This window comes from Furipterus horrens, unplaced genomic scaffold (genome assembly GCF_987537825.1).
Source record: "Furipterus horrens unplaced genomic scaffold, mFurHor1.1.pri manual_scaffold_2, whole genome shotgun sequence".
In the NCBI taxonomy this organism is placed as follows: Eukaryota; Metazoa; Chordata; class Mammalia; order Chiroptera; family Furipteridae; genus Furipterus; species Furipterus horrens.
The window spans coordinates 188,892,895-188,915,662 of record NW_028327172.1 but is presented as its reverse complement, the minus strand read 5'-3'; positions in this window follow the sequence as shown (position 1 = coordinate 188,915,662).

Below are 22,768 nucleotides of genomic sequence, written 5' to 3'. Positions count from 1 at the left end.
GAACAAAATAAAGAATTTTCAGAATGTATGTAGTACAAGTGTCAGTGAACAGAAGAAAGGCCCTGAAAACCAATCCTAGAGTTGGAAAGAGTTGGAAAGAGCAGAAGGAATAAGAAAGAATAAGAAAAGCTGCCTGTTTTCTTTTTGTTGTTTGTTTTGCTTTTTCTCTGCAATTTTCCTCCTTTATAGTCTCACTGAGAGATGGAAGAAATATTAATAAAACATAAAGTGAATTCCACCAATAGTGTTACACTTTTTCACCTCATAATCTAATTTACTAGTATTTATTAATTTGAGAGGTGGTATAACTATTAGTAGCTAATAGGGATCTTCATATATTTTTTTAAAATCTCATGCCTGCCCTTTAGGAGTCTTTCTCTCTGAAGTCTGTCAGGAAAAAGTCCAGCCATTGTTAATAGGAGAACTGTTTGTCCAACATTGATGTAACCTGGCAGCCAAGAAGAGTGGACTGGAAAGAGCATGTGTGAACAATGATGACTTAACTGTACTAGTGAATGAGGGTGGTAGATACTGTTGAGTGAGCATGTGTACTGTGTGGCCATCACATTCAAAATGACTGAGTGAGTAGAGCAACAATTCTGCACGAAATTTTGCATTAAGCTTGAATATTCCTCTGCAGAAACTATTCAGATGATTCAGAAGGCCACAGCTATGGGAAACTAGTGACTGGCAGCTTTATCATGACAACCCACCCACTCATGCATCATGTCTCGTGCAGTTTTTTGGCGAAACATCAATCACCCAAATGACTCAGTCCCACTACAGCCCAAATTTGGCACCCTGTAACTTTCGGTTTTTCCCAAAACTAAAATCACCTTTGAAAGGGAAGAGATTTCAGATCATCAATAAGATGAGATACAGGAAAATATGATGGGGCAGCTGATGGCAATTAGAACTGTGTGAAGTCCCAAGGTGCCTACTTTAAAGGGGACTGTGGTATCATTGTCCTGTGTACAATGTTTCTTGCATCTTGTATATTCTTCAGTTAATGTCTCTTTTCCATAGTACATGTCTGGATACTTTTTCTGGACAGACTATACACACATACATATATATTATATATGTTTCATCTAAATTATGTAGATAATATATACATATAGAGAATATATATTAAATAAAATATATGATATATGTAATCATAGAATAAGATACACACAGTTAAAATATAAAAAAACAGAATGTATTCAAATACAAAAATACCTTGTTTAACTCCAGGATCATAAATTTGAATAATTAGCAGGCCCAGGAAGGCCAAGTAAATAAATGCAAAGGGCAAGGTAGATACTGTGCCAAAGTGAAGCACAGTTCTCAGAAAAGCCGCCTACTCAGTGACCATGATTTCTACTTGGGAATGGAGGCCCAGGGTTCTTGATGTTCTAATTTTCTATACAAAAACCAGAATCTAGATATTTATGTAAAATTTCAATTTTTCTTATGGTTGAAAACTATTTCAGACATTGTGTAAATCAAACAGATACACCACTGAGGCATATGCATTCTGTGAGCTGTTAGTTTACAATCTTTGGTTTATTAAGTGCTATAGAAAAATATTTGTTGGCACTTTAAGATACTTCAGAAATTTAACATGTTATAACATTTTCCCCATAAAAATTCAAATTTTGACAATTTTATGGGAAAGCTGAGGATCAGGGAAGCTCAATAATGTCTACACAGTCACATAACAAGTAAGCAGATTTGGTTTCAAAACCAGGTTTATCCAATTCCAATGTCCACATCCTTTCGAATATAAACATATTTTATCAAAACAGGATACATGAAATGAGAAATTTATGTTAGACCTGAAAGGGTAGGTAAGATCTGGGTAACTAAAGAGATGATATGAAATGGTTTTAGTTAGAGGCAATATGTGAAGACTAAGAGTAAGGAATGAGCATAATATTTTTAGAGAATAGCTTAGAAACTGGTCTGGTCACAGTATACATTTCATATCAGGCTAATCAGGAAAAATGGAATATATATAAGACATTAACAATATTTAATTTAATCTTCACCACAAAAGAGAACAGTAAAAGTTAGTAACCTTAAATAAATTGCTTTTTTTCTATTGCATGCTAATCTCCAGTGTCAAACAATGATCAATAACACCCTTTACTATCTTAATATTTTCCTAAGAGAAACTGATTTTGATGATAATTAAGAGATGAAAATCATGTGGACACATGTACATGAGATACATAACCCCAAAATTCAGTTAGCCACTATTTCAAACAAAAATTGTGTCCTTTCTAGATAAATTACATTCTTAATTTCATGTGAAGATTACTGTTTCCTTACAAAATGTCTTACTCCAGCATCCCACAGAACATTATCACTTATCTGCTCCACAGATAATGTGATAAAAGTTGTTAAAAAGGTGCCTTGATAACTGTGAAGAAATTCACCCATATTCTTAAATCATCTGTTTAGTTTTCAAGCCACAAAAAGAAGACTGATTCCTTAAAAAACCCAAACTGTCCTATCTCCATTAAAACAGCCCTTCGTTTGTGGGAAATTTAGAAAGGATATCAAACATGGGTAAGTTTATTTATCTTGAACTAGCCTTGGAGAGATGGCCCAGTTATTAGAACTTTTGATATTTATTTTCTGCAAACGAATCTGGAAAGCTGGTTGTATTAAATGTAAAATATCTTAATATTTTACATGTTGTTCAGTTTTAAAAATAACTGATAAACCAAAAATTCATAGTAATAATTATGTTCAATCCTCCCCCCACCCACCTATAGTCTGTAACACCTACAATAGTGAGCAAAACACAAGAACCTTTCACAAAGACATCGAGGTTAGTGAAAGACACAGAGACATTACTAGGCAATTGAAAATTGAAATATTAAAGTTGTAAAAGGTTATCTGAGAATAAGAGATTGGTGGGATCACCTTCTCAGACTTACGAAGGGGGTAGGCTTCCCAAGGTCACTCAACTGGACACTGACACCTAAGGAAAATACAGGCATTAGCTGGGGTTGAGGGCAGAGTTGGGTAGAGTTGTAGCAGCATTCAAACAGAGTAAATGGCTTATACACAGTGGGGAGGAAAGAGAATGCTGATTACACTTGGGGAATAGAAATGTCACTTGTCCATTATCTTTACCACACCTCTCTCCCCTTGCCCCCAATTTCCCAACAAAGTGAAGAAACTATAGCAGTGTCACCGTCAGTATTTAGCTAATTACTGATAAGGAAAAAGAGCAAAGGGAATTAGACATGGAGTTTAATAAACTGGAGAGCATGAGCCTGTTTGCTTCATCAGGAAGCTACAGCTCCACACTCCAAGGGATCATAGCATTGCTCTGCCAAGGGAATTAACACTCCTCCCTTTTCCCCTCCAGTACCGGATTGTTGGGGGGGTGCAGGGATAAGTGTTTTACCACTGACCTGGCAGTCTTAACTAGCGGGTGTGGAGCTATCAAGCCTGTGAAAACTGGGGAAATTGATTAGTTCTTTTGGAAAAGCATCTGGTCCATTCCAAGCCCAAGCTAATGTAATCCCAAAAGAATAAAGAGACTTTTTCGTGCCCAAAGACCCTCATTTACACAGTGCACTGACCTGTTTGCTCCATAGCCATGTGGCTCTAGCAGCCTCCGCACAAAGGGTCCAGGAGGGAGCCTGAATACTGCAGCCCAGCAATGGACTGCAACTGGAAACACACACTAAGCTAGCCAGATCCTGGGCTGGACTGTAATACGGAGCAGAAACTCTGGGCAGTGGCCTTGATGCTGGCCTTACTAAACACAAGGCTGGACCTTTTCCATAGAGAAACGGATGAAGATGGGACACTGGCAAGTCAGAAGGGGAACCCCCTTAATTTTACACCATCAATAAAGTTTACCACAAAACTCCATCCTCTTATTTGGGTCTCAAGAAATTTTTTTCATTGCAACCCCACAAGAACTCCACTTCCATTGATAACAGTAGCACCACTTACATTTTAGGGTATTTTAACATATTAACTCAAGCAGCATGTGGGTTTCAGGCATATTTATTCATGAAAAAGTTAGCTCTATGTTAAATGCACTTTAAACACTATAGAGAAGCAGGAAAAATATAGAGATTTTTCTAGAGCTTTAAAATACTGTATTGTAAAGTTATACATGGCCCAATTATTTGGTTAATGCAGGCTGGCACAGCTCAGAGTAGTATATTAGACTATCCTGGGGACAGGAAACTTTTTCAAACGATATAGTTCTGCTTCCTTTAATTCCTGAAGATGGATGTGTGAGGGTGTTTGTGTGTGTGTATGTACACAAGCACTCATGTATATGTTTGTCTGGATCCCAGGGGTTATCAGAATTGATAATCAGAGCCTTAGCCTTTAGCAATTGACATGGAAGTGTCTTATTCCTCAGATATAACAGGAAAGAAAAGGCTGGAAATCAAGGTAACTAGTCAAAACAGTAACTAACATGTAAAACAGGGCTGACCCACTTTTAAAAAGGCATTTCACAAATATCATTGAGTTTTCCTTATCACAACTTGGAGAGATGAACGCTGCTTATTGCTCGAAGAGTGTTTGTGTGATATTCCTCTTTTATTCACCCAATAGCTGGCAGAGCCAGAACCTCAAATTTAGATCTGCTGACTTAAGAAGGAAAAAATTTCTTTCAGGGATAGCAATGCATTTCCTTAATGCGCCTGGATGAGTGTGATGAGGAATAACACAACATTAAATAAAAGGGCTCCATAAAAGAGTCAAGAATACTCAAAGCTTCTGTCTCTCACCAGAAATGTGGTTGCTGCCTGCCAGTGAGGTGCCTTCTTCATCTTTACACCCACAACCCAGTCCTACCAAGCTTCCTCCTTTCTCTTATTGCCTTCTTCACAGGTACAGCCTTTCCTGTTTCTCCTAATCCTGACTCCACTGTTTCATCTACTCCTTTTTTGACTCTCAAATTCCTATCAAGAGGAGCATAGATTTTAGAAGTCAGAGATCCGTGTTCAAATTATGAGTCTGACATTTTATAAGCTCTGTGGTCCTGGAGGTTTCTTCCTTCGGAAAAAGTGCTGAGGGAGGGAAATGAGTAAAGAACTCTTAATTAAATATGATCATCTAAGAGGTCTGTCTGATAGTTATTATTATTTTATGTGTGAAATAATATTTTTTGTATCCTCAATTCCTTTATCTGGCTTTCAGGGATACATACCCTGTTTGTTTGTTTTCTACTACAGGATAGTAATTCTTCATAAGTTATATCAATAGAGTATGGCATAGGGTTCAGGAAATGAACTCAGATGACAAGGTCAGAGTCCGATTCCTTCCTGTGTTTAAAGTGGGGACAGCAATGCTACCTCAGAAGGCTTTGGTGATAACTTAATTAAATAGGAATTAATGAAACTAGAAAACATTTAGAATATGGTAGCAGCTCAACAAGTTTAGCTGTTGTTAGTAGAAGTATTATCATTTCCTTCATTATTTAAACCACAGCCAATTCTGCTAGTCAAAGAGGACTAAAATCGATGTCTAGTGGGTAAATGGATTGAAATATTAAGGACACTAAAGAGGAAAATAGATTTGTTTCAGATTAAATTCCACTCTGTGTTTCAAATCAAATTTAAGCAAGGCTTCTCTTAATCTGTGAACTTCAGCTTTTCCGTCTTTTTTTTTAAATAGAATGTATTGGGGTGACACTGGTTCACAAAACCGGCTTGGATTTCTGTGAAAACTAAATTCAGTCCATAAATTACAGCATATAAAAAAATCCAAGATCCAGGTTTATGTTTTATGCAAATGAGCAATGTATCTGGGAGGGGGAATAATGTCAGAATTTGCTTAAATCTGTGATACTTTTAAGATTCACAAAATATACTAAAGGCAAGGTCCAGATATTTTAAGTTGCAATGAAGACACAAGAAGATCCCAAAGGAATGAAGTGGTGACTAGAATTTCACCCCTGACATTGTCACCGGCAATGTGCTTTTCAGTTGTAACATTTAATGTGCAAAGCTAAAAAGCAACAAACTGAAATTTATCTGGTCTTCATTTTATAATCCATTTCTGTAACAACCAAAGAATATATAGCCCATCATATTGATTCTACTTTGTGGTTTTTGTTACAAAAGCAAACTATATCTCAGCTATATTAATCATATTTCAAAATCAAGTTTATACTTTGATATGTAGGTTTTATATAGTCCCTGATGCATTCTGAAAGCACCGAGTATTTTTTGTCTATGTAGATCTATATATGATGCTTTAAAAATACCAAGAAAGTAAATTGGCCAATTGACTGTAAATCTCACAGATGTTGTCTGGAAATTTCTCTCGATACTGATACTTTTGTGCATTTTAGAAAACTGACACATAGGGTTTTATACTTTTATTCTGTTATGTGTTTGTTTATACACAGAATTAACCATACTGTTTTTAACCAAAGCGCTCACTACCTAACATATATCTATGGTTACCAGCTGGTCTGAGCATTCTCTGAAAATTACAGGTTCATTCCTGCTTCCCAGTACTACTTATCAAAAACACTTCGAATCTCCCCTTTGCTTCCAGGATTGTGGCTAGGAACCAAGGCTGCATAACTTTCCAGAACCTGCCTATTAGTACCTACCACAGTGCACATAGAGACATCTGTGAAAATATATGTTCCTAACCATTGATTACCACCAATTCTGTGTAATTTTTCTCTCTGTTTTGCTTTTTTATTGGGGTTTTTGTAAATTTTCAGGAGATGTCATGAAACAAAGTAATTACAAAACAAGGAAATTAAAGAAAGGTGTTTTTAAATTCAATGGCAAATGCAAAATATTAGATTCCACAATATTTCTTTCAGAGAATTCACTGCCCACCCATTTTGCCTATTTTCTGGAGCCATTTTTAACCTTCCACTTTTTTGTTTGTTTCACTGTGTTCTCAGCTATCCAGGGAAAGAGCTCAGACTTGTTCTATCTTTTTAATCCTCAGTGTTCTAGCTCAGATCAAGGCCCCAAACACAGGTCGTTTTTAACTGCCTAAATCACAGTGCCCCCCCGCCCCCATCCACAGTCTAAACATCCTCTAGATTAAATTACCTAAAATGCCATTTTCAGCATGTCTCAGCACTGCTCAAGATATTTCTGTTGTTCTAGTGACTATGAGAAAAGTCCACATTTCTTGGGTTCCCAGGCCCAGGAAATACTGTCCCATTTTAATTATCAATCTAACCTCCTATGGCCTTCCTACTGTTAATATCAGAATAAATTCCTTTTCATCCTCCATGCACCATGGCTTATTCTGCCTCAGCGATTTCCTTGATGTTCACCTCCTCTCTTTTCCCCATCTCTTCAGCTGACCATATCTTATCTATCCTCGGGGGCCAACTGAAGTGTCATAAATCCTATAAAAATTTTCAACTGCTCCAGCCCACAAGTCATAGTTTTCTCTGAAATTATACTATTCTTACCATCTGACTATGCAATGTAGTGAAGTTTATATGCTGCACTACATTCTTTCTCCTTTGGAACTACTGCTAGTCCAAGCAGAATCATAAGCTGCTTGGTGTCATGGGATATACTCCCAATAAGTAGTTTTCTTTCCTATTACCTACTGTGCTTTTTTTTCATTGCTGGAAACACACTAGATTTACAAAGACATAAGGTGAACTCAGTATGGTAATCTTTAAAAAGGGGGTTTACAAGATGCAATTCTGCTAATTGTATTACTGCCTATTGATAAATTAATGATGTCTAAGAGATACTAATGGGGCAAATCTATGTGCTGTGACAAAGGTTAAATAGAGGTCAAATTTTTATAAATAAAATAATAAGGTAAATATACAGATAGTAATATTGAAGTAATCTTTTGGTGACTCTCTTTATAAAGAGAAGATGACCATCTGACTTTCATAGTTTCACAGTTTTCTGTCTTGTTCTCTAAAGAAGATAGCTTTTTTATTTTCTAAAGTAGGAATTGAAAAAAAAACAGGTAGAAGATAGCAAAGCAGACAGGTCTGCCAGCTGTGACAGGGGTACCCACAGTAATTCAGAAAAGTATGAGAGCCCTGATGAGGTGAGGAGGGTGTCCACAGAGGAAGTCTCTTTATGATGAGGTGTCAGAGTCTAAACTCAGTGAGGAGGGTATCAACATGAAGGAGCAGAATGGAGTGAGCTATGAGCTGGGAAAGCATCCGAGCAAGAGAGAAGAGGTAAACACTGACATAGGTATTCAGAACCAAGTAGAATAAGACGTGCTCCCTAAGGGAAGGAGTTCTGACATGAGGTGTCAGTACTTAAAGCAAAGTGAAGAAGGCATCCATTCATGGGTGTGGCCTAGTGTGAGGTGTCAAGAGCTCAAGGGTGAGAATGATCTTCCATGTAGTCTAGTCCATCAGGGAGAACCAAGAGTTTAAATGGACTGAGGAGGACATATATAAGCAAAAGCAGCCTAGCACTGGATGTCAAAGTCCAAAAAGGGTGAGAGGGTCATCTCTAGAGAGTGACTTCAAATAGGGTATAGGATCCCACGGGGAGTGAAGATGACATCCACATATGGGGTGTGAGAGTTGGAATGGGGTGAGAAGTGCATCTGTGTGGGGGATGAGTTAAAAGAGAAGAGAGGACATTAGTATATTAAAAATAATATATTTTCTAGGAGAAACCAGGAAAGGGGTTATTCAGGATAAAAGATGCAAAAGGAGAAAACTAGAATGAACACTATGGCTTTAGGACTGGTACTGGTTGTACTAATGAGCACTCAAGGTTTTCACTATTTAGAGAGAAATGATTATTGACATGAGTGTGTGTGCATGTTAAACATATTAATATTTCCTAGATCTATCTACTGTATGGGCTGGAAGCAGTGACACTCCAAGAGCAATCAGTACACCTGACTCCGGGGTCTTAGTGTCTGCTATTCTCCACTGACAGGAATCAGGCTACTAGGAGAAATGGCTGATTCTAGGCCAGAGACAGAGAAAGCACAAAATAAGCCATAAATATTCAAGATGGGGGTAATATCCAAAATATGTAAGAAATTCGTACAACTTAATAGCTAAAAAAAATCAAATAACTCATTTTTAAAAACGGGCAAAGCAGTGCTTGTGTATGCATATGCACATGCTCAGTGGTTCTGCAAATAACCCAGAGGGATAAAGTCATGCTGAAGGGACTGTGGGACCCAACTCAGCACAGCTGGTGAGCAGGAGACTGTACAGAATGGAGAGTTTGGGCCCAAGTCTCCAGTGAGAGACGGGCAGGCGGGGGACTGGACAGCTGGGAGCTGAATCCCCATGATTTCCTGCAGCTAGGCAGGTTTCCTTACAGACAGCTGAGCCCAACCCCCGACTTGCAGGATTACAGGATGTACAGATCAGTGTGCCCAGGCTCAGGAGCCCCCTACTGGGCACATTTCCACAGGAGAAAGAAGAAAAGGCTCTGAAAGGGCCCTTTACCAGACACTATGGGCTACACTGTTCCTCAGGTCCTGATCCGCTGAAGTTGAAACGAAGAGAGCAGGAAGATTAGAGACAGGAGCAACAAGGGTTGTTCAGGGTTGTGCCCAGTCTTAGCACCTAGATAGAGCTGTTGTCTGCACCAAGCAGGAAAGAGCTATCCCTTTTACACACATTGGCCCCTCACAGGAAACGCACTGCTATTTCACCAGAAACCACACATTATTGGAAAGAATCTGGGACAGACTAAGACGTGTGGCAAGGAGTGGAGAAATACACCCACCATCTTCCCAGAAGACTGAACAGTGCTCCCCAGAGGTGACACAGGATACCCACCCTCCCGATCGCACCACAGGCCCCCTCCATAAGCAGGTGGAGAAGTATTGGCAGTCCTCTTGGGTCATTAAATGAACCATTCCTTGGCCCTGGGCTGATGGAAAGCCAGCAGGGCCAAACATTGGGGACCATCAAGCCTGAAGGAGTCAGCCACAGATTGCAGATCGCTTGTAGTCTCAAACAGGCTGCCTAGGGCCAGACTAGGACATCATCTGACATGACCGGGGAGCAGACCCAGAAAGGGAAAACAGTGGTAAACACTGGATTCTACTGAGACAAATGGCATTGTGGTATTCTTCATGACTTGCATTATTTCCTTTCCTACAGAGCTTTTTAACATTCATTTCTTTTCCTTCAAGTATGTGCCTGTTATTTCACTAGTTTTTATATTTGTTTATTTCAAACTTCATATTTTGCTCTTCCCCTCTCAATCCATTTTACCTTCATCCTCCTTCTTATTTTTGTTTTAAATTTTATTTTTTCTCTTGCTTTGACTTGTTTCTATTCCACACCATTACTATTTCTCCCCATTCCAGCTTTCAAAACCATTTTTCATGTCATTAGTCATCTAACACTCTTTTTCCCATCCTTAAAATACCCTTATTCTCCCTCTGTCTTTATCAGTCTTTGCTCATTGGTTGTGGATATGGTGGTTATTGTTGTATTTCTTCAAATGTATTTCTAGTTCTTCATTATTTTTATATTTCAAATCTCAAATTTTACTGTTCCCCTTTCCAACTCCATTTTGCCTTCCTCCTACTTTTTCTTTATTTCATTTTAAATTTTAATTTTTCCCTGTCTTAGACTGGTTTTATTCCTCACTCCTAGTATTTCTTCTCTCTCTATCCTCTCAAAATCATTTTTCTTTCCTCTTCTTATTCCCATCCCACCTATATTAATTTTTGCTCATTTATTGTTGCTATCACTGTGGTGGATCTTTTTCTTCAGTTTGGTTCCTATTTTTTCACTACATTTTAAGAATATTTTGTTTAAACCTAATACTATACTCTTCCAATTTCTTACTTTATTCTGTCTTCTTCCTTCCCTTTCTTATTTACAATGTAAATTTTCTTTTCTTTCTTTCTTTGCCTTGTTTCTTTTCCTTACTCTTATTATTTCTCTTCCCTCGACCCTCTCAAAATCATTTTTCTTTCAGTTAGTCATCTCATATTTATCTTTCCTTTCTTATAACAGTCTCAATCTCTTAACACTTTTATTAATACATGCTCTTTTGCTGTTGATAGTGTGGCTGTAGGTAGGGGTTATTTTTGCGGGTGCAACCAAGGCTACTCTATCCAACAAGGCTCTCGTTTAAAATGGAAGGCAAAATAAGGAGTTTCCCAGACCCAAAAAAAGGGTAAACAAAATATATATCTCCATCAAACCAACAATATATGAGATGTTAAAGGGACTGCTTTAAGAAGATGAAGAAACAGAGAGAAGAAAGAGAAGAATATAAGTAAAAAGGGGGAAAATGGCAATGAATAAGTACCTGCCAATAATAACCTTAAATGTAAATGGATTAACACTCCAATCAAAAGACATAGGGTAGCTGAATGGATAAGAAAACATGATCTGTGTTTATGCCATCTACAAGAGACCCACCTTGAAACAGAAGATCTACAAAGACTGAAAATGAAGGGATGGAAAAAAATATTGCAAGCAAACAGACATGAAAAAAAAAAAAAGCTGAGGTAGCAATACTTATATCAGACAAAATAGATTTCAAAACAAAGGCCATAAAAAGACACAAAGAAGGGCACTGAATAATACTTAAGAGAGTAATCCATCAAGAAGATATAACCCTAGTAAACATATATGCACCCAACATAGGCGCACCTAAATATACTAAGGAAAATCTTGAAGGACTTCAAGAAAGATATCAACAGCAACATACTCATCACAGGGCATTTTAACACCCTGTTGTCAACAATGGATAGATCCTGCAAGAAAAGAATTAACAAGGATATTGTGACATTAAACAACACTCTAGATCAAATGGACTCAATTGACATATACAGAACCTTTCACTCCCAAGAAGCAAAATATACATTCTTTTCAAATGCACATAGAACATTTTCAAAGACAGACCACATGGTAGGTCACAAACAAGCCTCAACAAATTCAAGGAAATTGAAATCATATCAAACATCTTCTTGGATCCCAATGGCTTGAAACCAACCTCAAGGAAAAAAATCAAAAACATTCAAATATGCGGAGACTAAATAACATCCTATTAAATACTGGAGGGGTTAACAATGAAATCAGAGAAGAAGTCAAAAGGTCTCTGGAAACAGTGAAAATGAACACACAACATCCCAAAACCTATGGGACACAGCAATGGCAGTCCTGAGAGGGAAGTTCATAGCAATACAGGCCTACCTAAAAAAGATAGAAAAATCTCAAATACAGAACCTAACCCTACATCTATAAGATCTAGAGAAACAACAACAAACAAACCCCAGAGCAAGGAGAAGGAAGGGAAAATCAAGATCAAAGCAGAATTAAATGACGCAGAGACTAAAAAAACAATTCAAAGGACTAATAAATCCAGGAATTGATTCTTTGACAAGATAAACAGAAGTGATAAGCCTTTAACCAGACTCATCAAGAAAAAAAGGAGAGAGAACCCAAATAAGTAGTGTCAGAAATGAAAGCGAAGTTAAACTGATACAGTGGAAATACAAAGGATTGTACGAAATTACTACAAACAATCGTATGTCATGACATTGGAAAACCTCAGTCAAATGGACAAATTCCTAGAAACATACAAGCTTCTGAAACTGAATCAAGAAGGAGCAGAAACCCTATAGAGACTGGTAACAACTAGTAAAATTGAAGCAGTAATCAAAAAAGTCCAGGCACACAAAAGCCTGGGATTGGATGGCTTCACAGGCTAATTTTACCAAACATTTAAAGAAGAACTAACTCTTATCCTTCTTAAACTATTCCAAAAAAAAAAAAAAAAAAATGCAAGAAGAGGGAACACTCCCAAACACTTTTTACAAGGCCAGTATTATCCTAATTCCAAAACCAGGTAAAGACACAACAAAAAAATAAAACGACAATCCAATATCTCTGATGAACATAGATGCTAAAATCCTCAACAAAATATTGACAAAGTGGATCCAGCAACATATTAAAAAGATCAGTCACCATGATCAAGTGGAATTCATCCCAGGGATGCAAGAATGGTACAATATTCATAAATCAGAAAACATAAACAAAATGAAAGACAAAAATCACATGATCGTATTAACAGATGCCGAAAAAGCATTTGATAAAATACAGCAACCATTTATGATAAAAATACTCCGCAAAGTAGGAATAAAGGGAGCATACCTCAGTACAATAAAGGCCACATATGAGAAACCTACAGCCAACATCATGCTCAATGGGCAAAAATGTAAAAGCTTTCCCCCTAAGGTTAGGGAAGGAAAGGGCGTACACTTACATCACCTTTATTCAACATAGTATTGGAAGTTCCAGCCACAGCTTGAACAAAAAATTAAAATTAAAATAAAAGGCATCCAAATTGGAAAGGAGTGTGGGAGACCGGTATGCATGGTACAGAGGGCTATGGCCGCTGTGGGGAGCCAGGACCAGAATATGCGCTTATAAGCCTTAACCAGCTGGCAAATGTGCCCCACATACCATGCTGCCAGTCCCAAACTCCAGGGGGTTTTAGAAGTAAAACAGAAATGCAATGTACTCTTTGAAGCTAATGAAGCCTGCTTGCTCTGTGTAACCCCAAAATCTTATCAGTAGAATGTGAAAACAAAATGTTTAAGGAAAAAGGCTTCTGGAGTTCTATGATATGCCATGGCCCTCACAGTCTTGCTACCGATCTCCCTGTGCTGATGTGTGTTTCCCTTTGTTGTTACTCCCAACCGTTTGGTGGAGATCTGCATGCTAACCCTGTGCATTTCTGCATCTAGCAAACTCAATACAAACCCTGACTGAAAAAGAGTGATTGGTGATCTCCTATGAGAGACACTCACCCTTCTCTCTCCTCAGACAATTCATTTCTGAGTCAGTTCTTTCATCCATGCCAAGGTAACTGTGGGACAGGGAACCTCTCAAAGGAGAGAGTAAAACCGTCATTATTTGTAGATGACATGATAGTGTACATAAAAAACCCTATAGTCTCCACCAAAAAACTACTCTATCTAATAAGTGAATTTGGCAAAATAGTGAGATACAAAGTCAATATTCACAAATCGAAGGCATTTCTGTATAACAACAATGAAATATCAGAAAAAGAAATGAGGGGGGAAATCCCATTACTATAACAACAAGAAAAATAAAGTAGCCAGGAATGAGGTAAAAGACCTATACTCAGAGAACTATAGAACACTGAAGAAAGAAATTAAGGAAAATAAAAATAAATGGAAGCATATACCATGTTCATGGATTGGAAAAATTAACATCATTAAAATGTCCATATTCCCCAAAGCAATTTATAGATTCAACACAACCCCTATCACAATACCAATGACATATTTCACAGATCTAAAACAAATATTCCAAAAATTTATATGGAACCAGAAACAGCCCTGAATAGCCACAGCAATATTGAGGATAAAGAACAAAGTAGGAGGGTGTACAGTGCCTGATATCACTAACTACAAGGCCACTGTAATCAAAACAGTCTGGTACTGAAACAAGAACAGACACATAGGTCAATGGAACAGAATAGAGCCTAGAAATGAACCCATGCCTCTCTGGTTAATTAATATTTAACAAAGGGGGAAGGAGCTTAAAATAGAGTAAAAATAGCTTCTTCAACAAATGGTGTTGGGAGATCTGGACAGGTATCATGAAAAAAAAGATAAAACTAGACTACCAACTTACACCATACACCAGAATAAACTCAAGATGGAGAAAATACTTAAATATAAGTCATGACACCAGAAAAATTTAGAGGAAAACACAGGCAGTAAAATTTCATGTAGCAATATTTTTGCCAAAAAATCTCCTAGGGCAAGGGAGATAAAAGTAAAAAATAAATACAGGGCACTACATTAAAGTAAAAAGCTTCTGCACGACTAAATCGTCGTCGGCAGCCGTCCGTCTCGAGAGACGATGGTGTAGCTTCTTAAGAGTCTATCTGCACCGCCGAGAATGGCTGTGCAGTCCGACTCGGGAGTGACACGGTATCTGTCTCATCCCGTGTTGAATCGACATCTTGCGATGACGCTGGAGTGTCCTCTCCAGTGAAGCTGAAGCTACAGAGCCTGGGCAGGGTGATATAGAGGGTCTGCTGTTGCCCATGCAGCAGACACCCCCTCTCTTCGCAGCTGAAGGATCCAAGGGAAAGGCGGAGTCAATACAGCTTGGCTTCAGGTGCACCGCAAGAGTTGCCGGTGTTGACTACAACGTCAAACCGCCTTAGGGACTCCGGCTCCGGATTTTCTGTCGGGGTTTACTCCCTTAGCCTTTCCCCTGAAGAGGTATGCCGCAAGGCAGCGGAGGTTTTTTGGAGTCAGAGTTTTCCTTCTCTGATGTGCCCTGACTGGAAGATCAAACCAGCGACACTTAGCTCGCAGGCCGATGCTCAATCCACTGAGCCAAACCAGCCAGGGCTTACGGCTAAATAAAACATCATCAAATTGAAAAGGGATCTAACCATATGGGAAAACATTTTTACCAACGATACCTTGAAAAAGTGTTTGATCTCCAAAATATATAAAGACCTCATACAGCTCAACAGGAGGAAGACAACAATCCAGTTAAAAAATGGACAAAGGACCTGAATAGACACTTCTCCAAGAAGGACATAGGGAGAGCCCATAGACAGATGATAGGATGCTCAACATCTCTAGCCATCAGAGAAATGCAAATTAAAACCCCAATGAGATACCATCTCACATGGTCAGAATGGCCATCATTAACAAATCAACAACCAACAAGTGCTGGTGAGGATGTGGAGAAAAGGAAACCCTAGTGCACTGTTGGTGGGAATGCAGACTGGTGCAGCCACTATGGAAAATAGTGTGGAATTTCCTCAAAAACTAAAAATGGAACTGCCTTTTGATACAGCAGTCCCACTGATAATATTATACCCTGAGAATCCTGAAACACCTAATAAAAAGAACCTAAGCACCCCAATGTTCATAGCATCATTATTTATAATACCCAAGTGCTGGAAACAGCCTAGTGCCCATCAGTAAAAGAGTGGATCACAAAACTGTGGTACATTTACACCATGGAATACTATGCGGCAGGAAGAAAGAAGGAATTTTTGCCTTTTGTGACAGCATGGATGGAACTGGAGAACATTATGCTAGGTGAAATAAGCCACAGTGAAAGACAAATACCATATGATCTCACCCATAAGAGGAATCTAATGAACAAAAACAAACTAACAAGTACAGCAGAACCAGAGACATGCAACAAAGGAACACAATGACAGTGACCAGAGGGGAGGGGGGAGGGTGATAATGGTGGGAACAAGGGGAAGGGACTAGTCAAAAACATGTAAGAATGACCTATGGGCATGGACAACAGTGTGAGTATTGGCTGTGGGAACGGGGGATGGGCTGGGCGGATGAAGGCAAAGGGAGAAAAATTGGGACAATTGTAATATAACAACAATAAAATATTTTTAATAAAATACATAAAAACTGAAAAATGGACCTGAGTAAACATCTTTCCAAAGAGATATACAAATATCAAAGGGCACATGAAAGGATACTGAGCACCACTAACCATCATGGAACTGTAAACTGAAACCACACAGCTGTTAGGATAGCTATTACCAAAAAGTCAAAAGATAAGTGTTGGTAAGATGTTAAGGAAAGGGAACTCTTGTACTCTTGTACACTGCTGGTGGTAATGCAGTTTGGCACAACCACTAAGAAAAACAGTATGGAGATTTCTCAAAATGTTAAAAACAGAACTACCATCGATTCCAATTCTGGGTACATATCCAAAAAAATCAGTCTCTCAAAGAGATACCTGCACCCCTATGTTCACAGCAGCATTATTTACAATAGTGAAGTCATAGAAGCACAAAACAACCTAAATGTTCACCAATGAATAAAGAAAATTTCATATATATGTACATATATTTTTCTTTATCCATTCATATATGTCTATATACCTTCAACATATAAATATATATAAACAAAACATCTATTATGGAGTGTATTATATATAATATACAAATATACATACACAAATATCTGTATATATATACACAATGGAATATTATTCATTCATAAAAATGAAGAAGAAAATCCTGTCATTTGAGACAACAGAGATAAACCTGGAGGACATTTTCCTAAGTGAAAAAACCACACACAGAAAGAGAAATATTATTGTACATGATCTCAGTTATATGTGAAATCTAAAAAAATGTCAAATCCATAGAAACAGAGTAGAAGAATGGTTACCAGGACCTGGGGTGGTAGGGAAAAACGAGGAGATGCTGGTCAAAGAATAGAGACTTTCAGTTTTAACGTAAGTTCTGGGGATCTATTGTATAAAATGGTGACAACAGTTAATAATAAATTTTATACTTGAAATTTGCTAAGAGAATAGATCTTAAGTTTCACCACAAAAAAAGGGGAGGGGATGTTAACTGTGATGCATGGATATGCTCATTAGCTTAACTGTGCTAACCACTTCATAATATACACGTATAACAAATCGTCACATCATACAATTTAAATACACACAATTTTTTTTATTTTTCAGTCATACTTCAAATAAAGCTGGGGGAAATTTTTAAAGGATAGTACAATGCAAGGATTACTCAAGTAATGAGACATATCCAAAGAACAGAGAAGCCAGCTTCAGTGGGGTACTGCTGCCAAATTGGGAATAGAAAGTCTTTAGCTTATATAGATAAAAATTAACAAGATAAGCAACAGATTTCTGAGGAATGGGATATTTACATAGTCCCGAACTACTCTCCCACAAAATATTTACTACTTCCAACAGGGAAAAGCGTTACTTTGCAGTGAAGAAATCTAGTAGACACCACCTTAATCAAGTAGTCAAAGTGAAAATCATTAGTAATAAAATAAATTGGAATCAAGTACTACTTGACAAAATGCAATGAAAACAGGAAAACATTCTTTCTGTGGTTTCCTGACAAAGATGGTTAATCTGAAAGTAGTCGTGAGAAAACATCATATGAATTCATATTGAGGGAACACTGTACAAATTAATTACCCAGCAAGCTTCAAGTTCAAGTTCATAAAAGTGAAAAAAAAATTGTGGAAATGTTTCAGACTAAAGATCTAAAAAGGAAAAAAAAAAACAATAACAAATATGTGATACGTGATTCTGAACTGGATCCTTTCCTATAAAGAATGCATTTGGGAAAAATGACAAAACTTGAATAGAATTTGAGACTTCCTAGGATGTATCAAAGTTGATTTTTTTTTGGTTTTGATGGTGGTGTTGTGATTATGTGAGAGAATGGGCTTGTTTATAGGGTTTAAACACTAAAGTATCCAGGGGTAGTAGGAAATCAAATCAGTAACTTACAAATGGTTCAGGGGCAAAAAACATTATTTGTACTGGGCTTTCAATTTTTCTTTAAGTTTGGGATTCTATAAGAAAATTATTAACAATAGATAGTTTGAGTCCTTACTAACCAGAAGTCATAACTTTTTAAAAAAATAAATAAAATACTACCATAAAAATACACATTTTTTTACTGTTAACCTTTAACATTCCATTCTATTTCCATCCAAGATTTTTATTCTAAACACAGTATGTGGTTTTTTAAAGTTTATTTTTATTGTACTTTTTTAATTACCATTTAGGTCCTCTTATATTCTCTTCCACCATAAAGATACATATCTTTGATTTTAAAAGAAATATTAGAAAAGATGGAGTATTTCAAAAATTTGTGCCAGCAACAAGACACATCTTTTAACAGACATTCCACTCCTACTGTATAGAAAGTTTCCCTTTTCTTATTAAGAGCACTATTGATCAAGAGAAGTTTCGAAGAAATGGCTGGTACAACTGATTGAAAGCTAGGCAAAAAAATTTTACTGAAAGTTCCAAGATTTTAGATACAAAAAGATCTCTTTGATAACTAAAGCTCTCTTATTTCTAAACTTCGTATGACATTTGGGGTAAGTGATCTTATCCCAAAGCGATAAGAGATCTTATCCCAAATCTCTTTAAAAGAAAGAATGAAGCAGCCCTGACTAGTGTGCCTCAGTTGGTTGGATAACTTCTGATAACTGAAAGGTCGCAGGTTTGATTGCCAGTCGGGGCACATACCGAGTTGCGGGTTCAATCCCCTGTTCAGGCGCAAGAGCGTGCAACCCCTGGGGCCAACACTTAGGATCTCTGGTCCGTGCTCAAGTAGGAGGCAACCAATCAATGCTTCTCTCTTGCATTGATGTTTCTATGACTCCCTTCTGCTCTCCTTTCACCCAATGAAAAAATGTCCTTGGGCGAGGAAAATAAATTAAAAAGGAAGGAAGGAAGGAAGGGAGGGAGCAAGAGAAGGGAAGGAGGGTAGGAGAGAGGGAGAAAGGAAGGGAGGGAGGGAAAGAAAGATTTCCAGTTTGCCTGACTTATCTTCACCACTACTATTGCCACATCTAGAAGGTAAGAGACTGAGAGATGACAAAGACCGATTTCTTTACTCACCTCCACCTGTATGTCATCTACATGACCCCATAAACTCTGCCAATGGATATGTAAATCTGATAAATTACCCTAAAGCATAAACCATTTTAATGGGTCCAACTGAACCTGGGCTATAATTGAACTTTTAATTAGGAAATTTTTACAATAATATCTCAAGACAACTCCTGACAAAGTGCCTGAGGCTACTACTTCCTCTGTTTCTACAGTACAGTTTGAACAAAATATCTTGTAAGCTTAGCTTTTTGCAATGTAGCATGCAGATTTGTAAAGGCCCAAAAGATATTAGGTAGATCCTAAAAGAAAGCAATCCTTTGAATGCCATTTGATATAGTAGCCTACAGAGTAGGATAAGAATTATATAGTAAACCCTGGTCATTTTCTTAAAAACAGCACCATAGCCATGGGTGTTAACACTACTTCTGTCTTCAACCATCATTACCACTGCATACATGTACCATTCCTCATTAACTGTGATGAATTTTGCAATGGGGAAAAGACATGTAATGAAGAGGATATTGATTAAATGGGCTCTTGGGTAACTTAATTTGAAATTTATAATTTTATATAAAATATGGTAACGTTCCTCTTATTTTTGATAAGCAGTAGAAAATAAAATTTCTACCTTAAACTTTTGACTAAAAGAAAATCAGTGTGCATTATATTTTCATACTCAAGATTGAATCCTAGGTAAGGCCAGTACCAATCCTGAGTATAATTAAATGAACATCACATCTGGATTTTCTTAATTCTAGAAAAAGATGTTTAACCACTTGATGAACATTATTAATTGCTTTAAACTGCTTTATCAATTCCAGTCATTTTCTTTATACTTACTTAAAATTGCTTCATAGATTTAATTTTGGTATATATCAAGGTCGTTTAATTTAAAAATAATCTCTCTGATTTAGTCCTTTCAAAATCCCTTATCTTTCTATACTATGTTTGAACTGAAATCTTTAAAATTACTTCTTATTTACCAAAAGATATAGTATTAAAAAACTAATTACACTGCTTTCAATTTTTAAAATTATTTTCTGTGTCTACCTTAGTCCATTTGAGCTGTTACAACAGAACAGCATTATCTGGGTGGCCTGGAAACAACAAACATTTTTCTCCCAGTTCTGGAGTCTGGTAGTCCAAAATCAAGGTGGCAACATAACTGGGTGAGGGATGTCTTCTGGGTTGCAAACTTACTGTATCCCTACATTGTGGAAGGGGCTAGAGAGCTCTGTGGAGTCTCTTTTATAAAAGGACTAATCTTATCCATACAGGCCCCACCTCCAAATACCTTCACATCGGGCATTAGGATTTCAGCAGATGGATTTGGAAGGGTCACAAACATTAAAACATTTAAATCTGCTTTCAGGATGAACTTTCCAGCACTATCTTTTTTCCTTTCTCTACATCATCCTGGAACAGGATTATCACAACTAGTATGGAGAGTTTTCTTATCCCTGCCTTTACTTTATAAGTACCTAAAGTATATAATGACAATTTCAGTGTTACACAGTAAAAATAGAAGAGCTGAGTTTGAGTCTTCATTTTTTATAATTTAATATTAGGTAAATGATATAATATCTTGTCCTCGATTGTTTCCATGTATTGCTATTTCCATCTCAAAAATTGAGAATTCTGAAGCTGCAGAGCTTGAGTAACTGGCCCAAGGTCAGACAGGTAATAAAAAGAGCCATGATTCAAAACCATATCTGCTTATCCTAAATATTCATGCTTATTTTTTTTAATTTTCTGTTCTATAATGACATAATGACACCTTTAATTATTTTGCTTGACAGAAAATTCTAATTATCTCAATTTTTGAAGTAAATACATTCAGTTTAGCTCTGTCTCATGTTGAATATCAGATACTAGGATAAATATAAAGATGAATAAGATACTACTTTTTCCTTCAACAAATTTACAGTCTAGAATAAAAACTGCAAAATTGGGCTTGATAATACAGGAAAGAGGTTGTCCCCGGCCACTTTCCCTTACTCAGTGTTGAAATCTTCCACTGTAGGTGGACCATGCAGTATGTGAGAAGGCAATAAATTGTTAGAGAAATTTGGTTTCGGGTCACATGTTATCATCACTGGCCTGGTCGCAGAAAAACAGCACACAAAAGTTACCTAAATGAGGCTTTTTCAAAGTTGGGCTTCCAAGTCAAAAGATTTCTTTCTCATGTTGGAATAAATATATTGAATCAACTAATGGAAACTTCACCATTCAGACATCTCAGTGTCTATAAGCCATGGTGAAATGAGATTTTCAAAGAACTGGAGTGAAAGGTAAGGATTCAGGGACAAAAGAAGACTGATTCATTCTCTAATGGGAATCAACAATTGTCCCAGGGGTCACAGAGAAACTGCCAAAACCAACTTCAGGTGAACTTAGGGATATAACTACTGTCAGTTGCAGGGACCAGCTTAAAAATGACTGCCTTAAAATGAGAGATGTGTCACATTATTTGTTAAAAAATGCTTTATAAAAAATATTCACTCCAAAACTACGAATAAACCCCATGGAGACTATGAAAAGATTACTTTTCATAACAAATATAATTATTAGTCCTTGGGGGTTCAATATACAATTATATTCATAATTATTCACATATTTGTATATTGTCACAAGTACAAGCTCAGAAATGTGGTTTACTTTAAAAGGATTCAATGCAGATGATAAGTTTAGTTACTGCAAAGGAGCGCTGATTTATAAATTAAAACGTCAAGATATAAAACTAAAACAAAAATAAAACAAAAGAAAAATGTAACTAAATTTACTTCTCAAACAGAAATAGGCAGTATCCCAGAATATATTTTCAGCCTTTCAGAAAATAAATAGGTGAAACCAAAAGTTCAATATGAGGAAATGCCTTTTCACAGGTTTTTGGAACACTTTGATTGAAGAAAAAAGAAAACCCCTATGCGTACGTAAAGGAGTCCACCTACTGGACAGTACTGTTAATTGGTGTGGGAAAAAAATCACAAACAGGTAGTTGTCTTATGCTCTAGACAAAATTCACTGCAACTGGAAATTTAATGAGCATTAAAAAAAAAAAAAAACAACAATTAGTATTACAAATCTAACAAGAGGCCAGAGCCATTAAGTCATTAAGTGTGCTTTACATCTAGGAAGACTAAACACAAATCAATATTAATGAAAAAAAAAGAAGGAAGAAAGGGAAGGAGCAGGGAAATTAATCCCATCTCTTCTTCCTAATCTTCCTGTTGCATTTTGTTCATTTTTCCCCCCTGATAAGCATTTTAGGGAAGGAATAGATTTTAACATGCATTTTCCATAGAAAAATATTATGTACTCCTAGTTTAAGGGTATCAGAAAAAAACAAACAAGCAAAACCATTGATTTAAGAAGCAAAACTTCATTCTAGTTCTAGCCAACCAG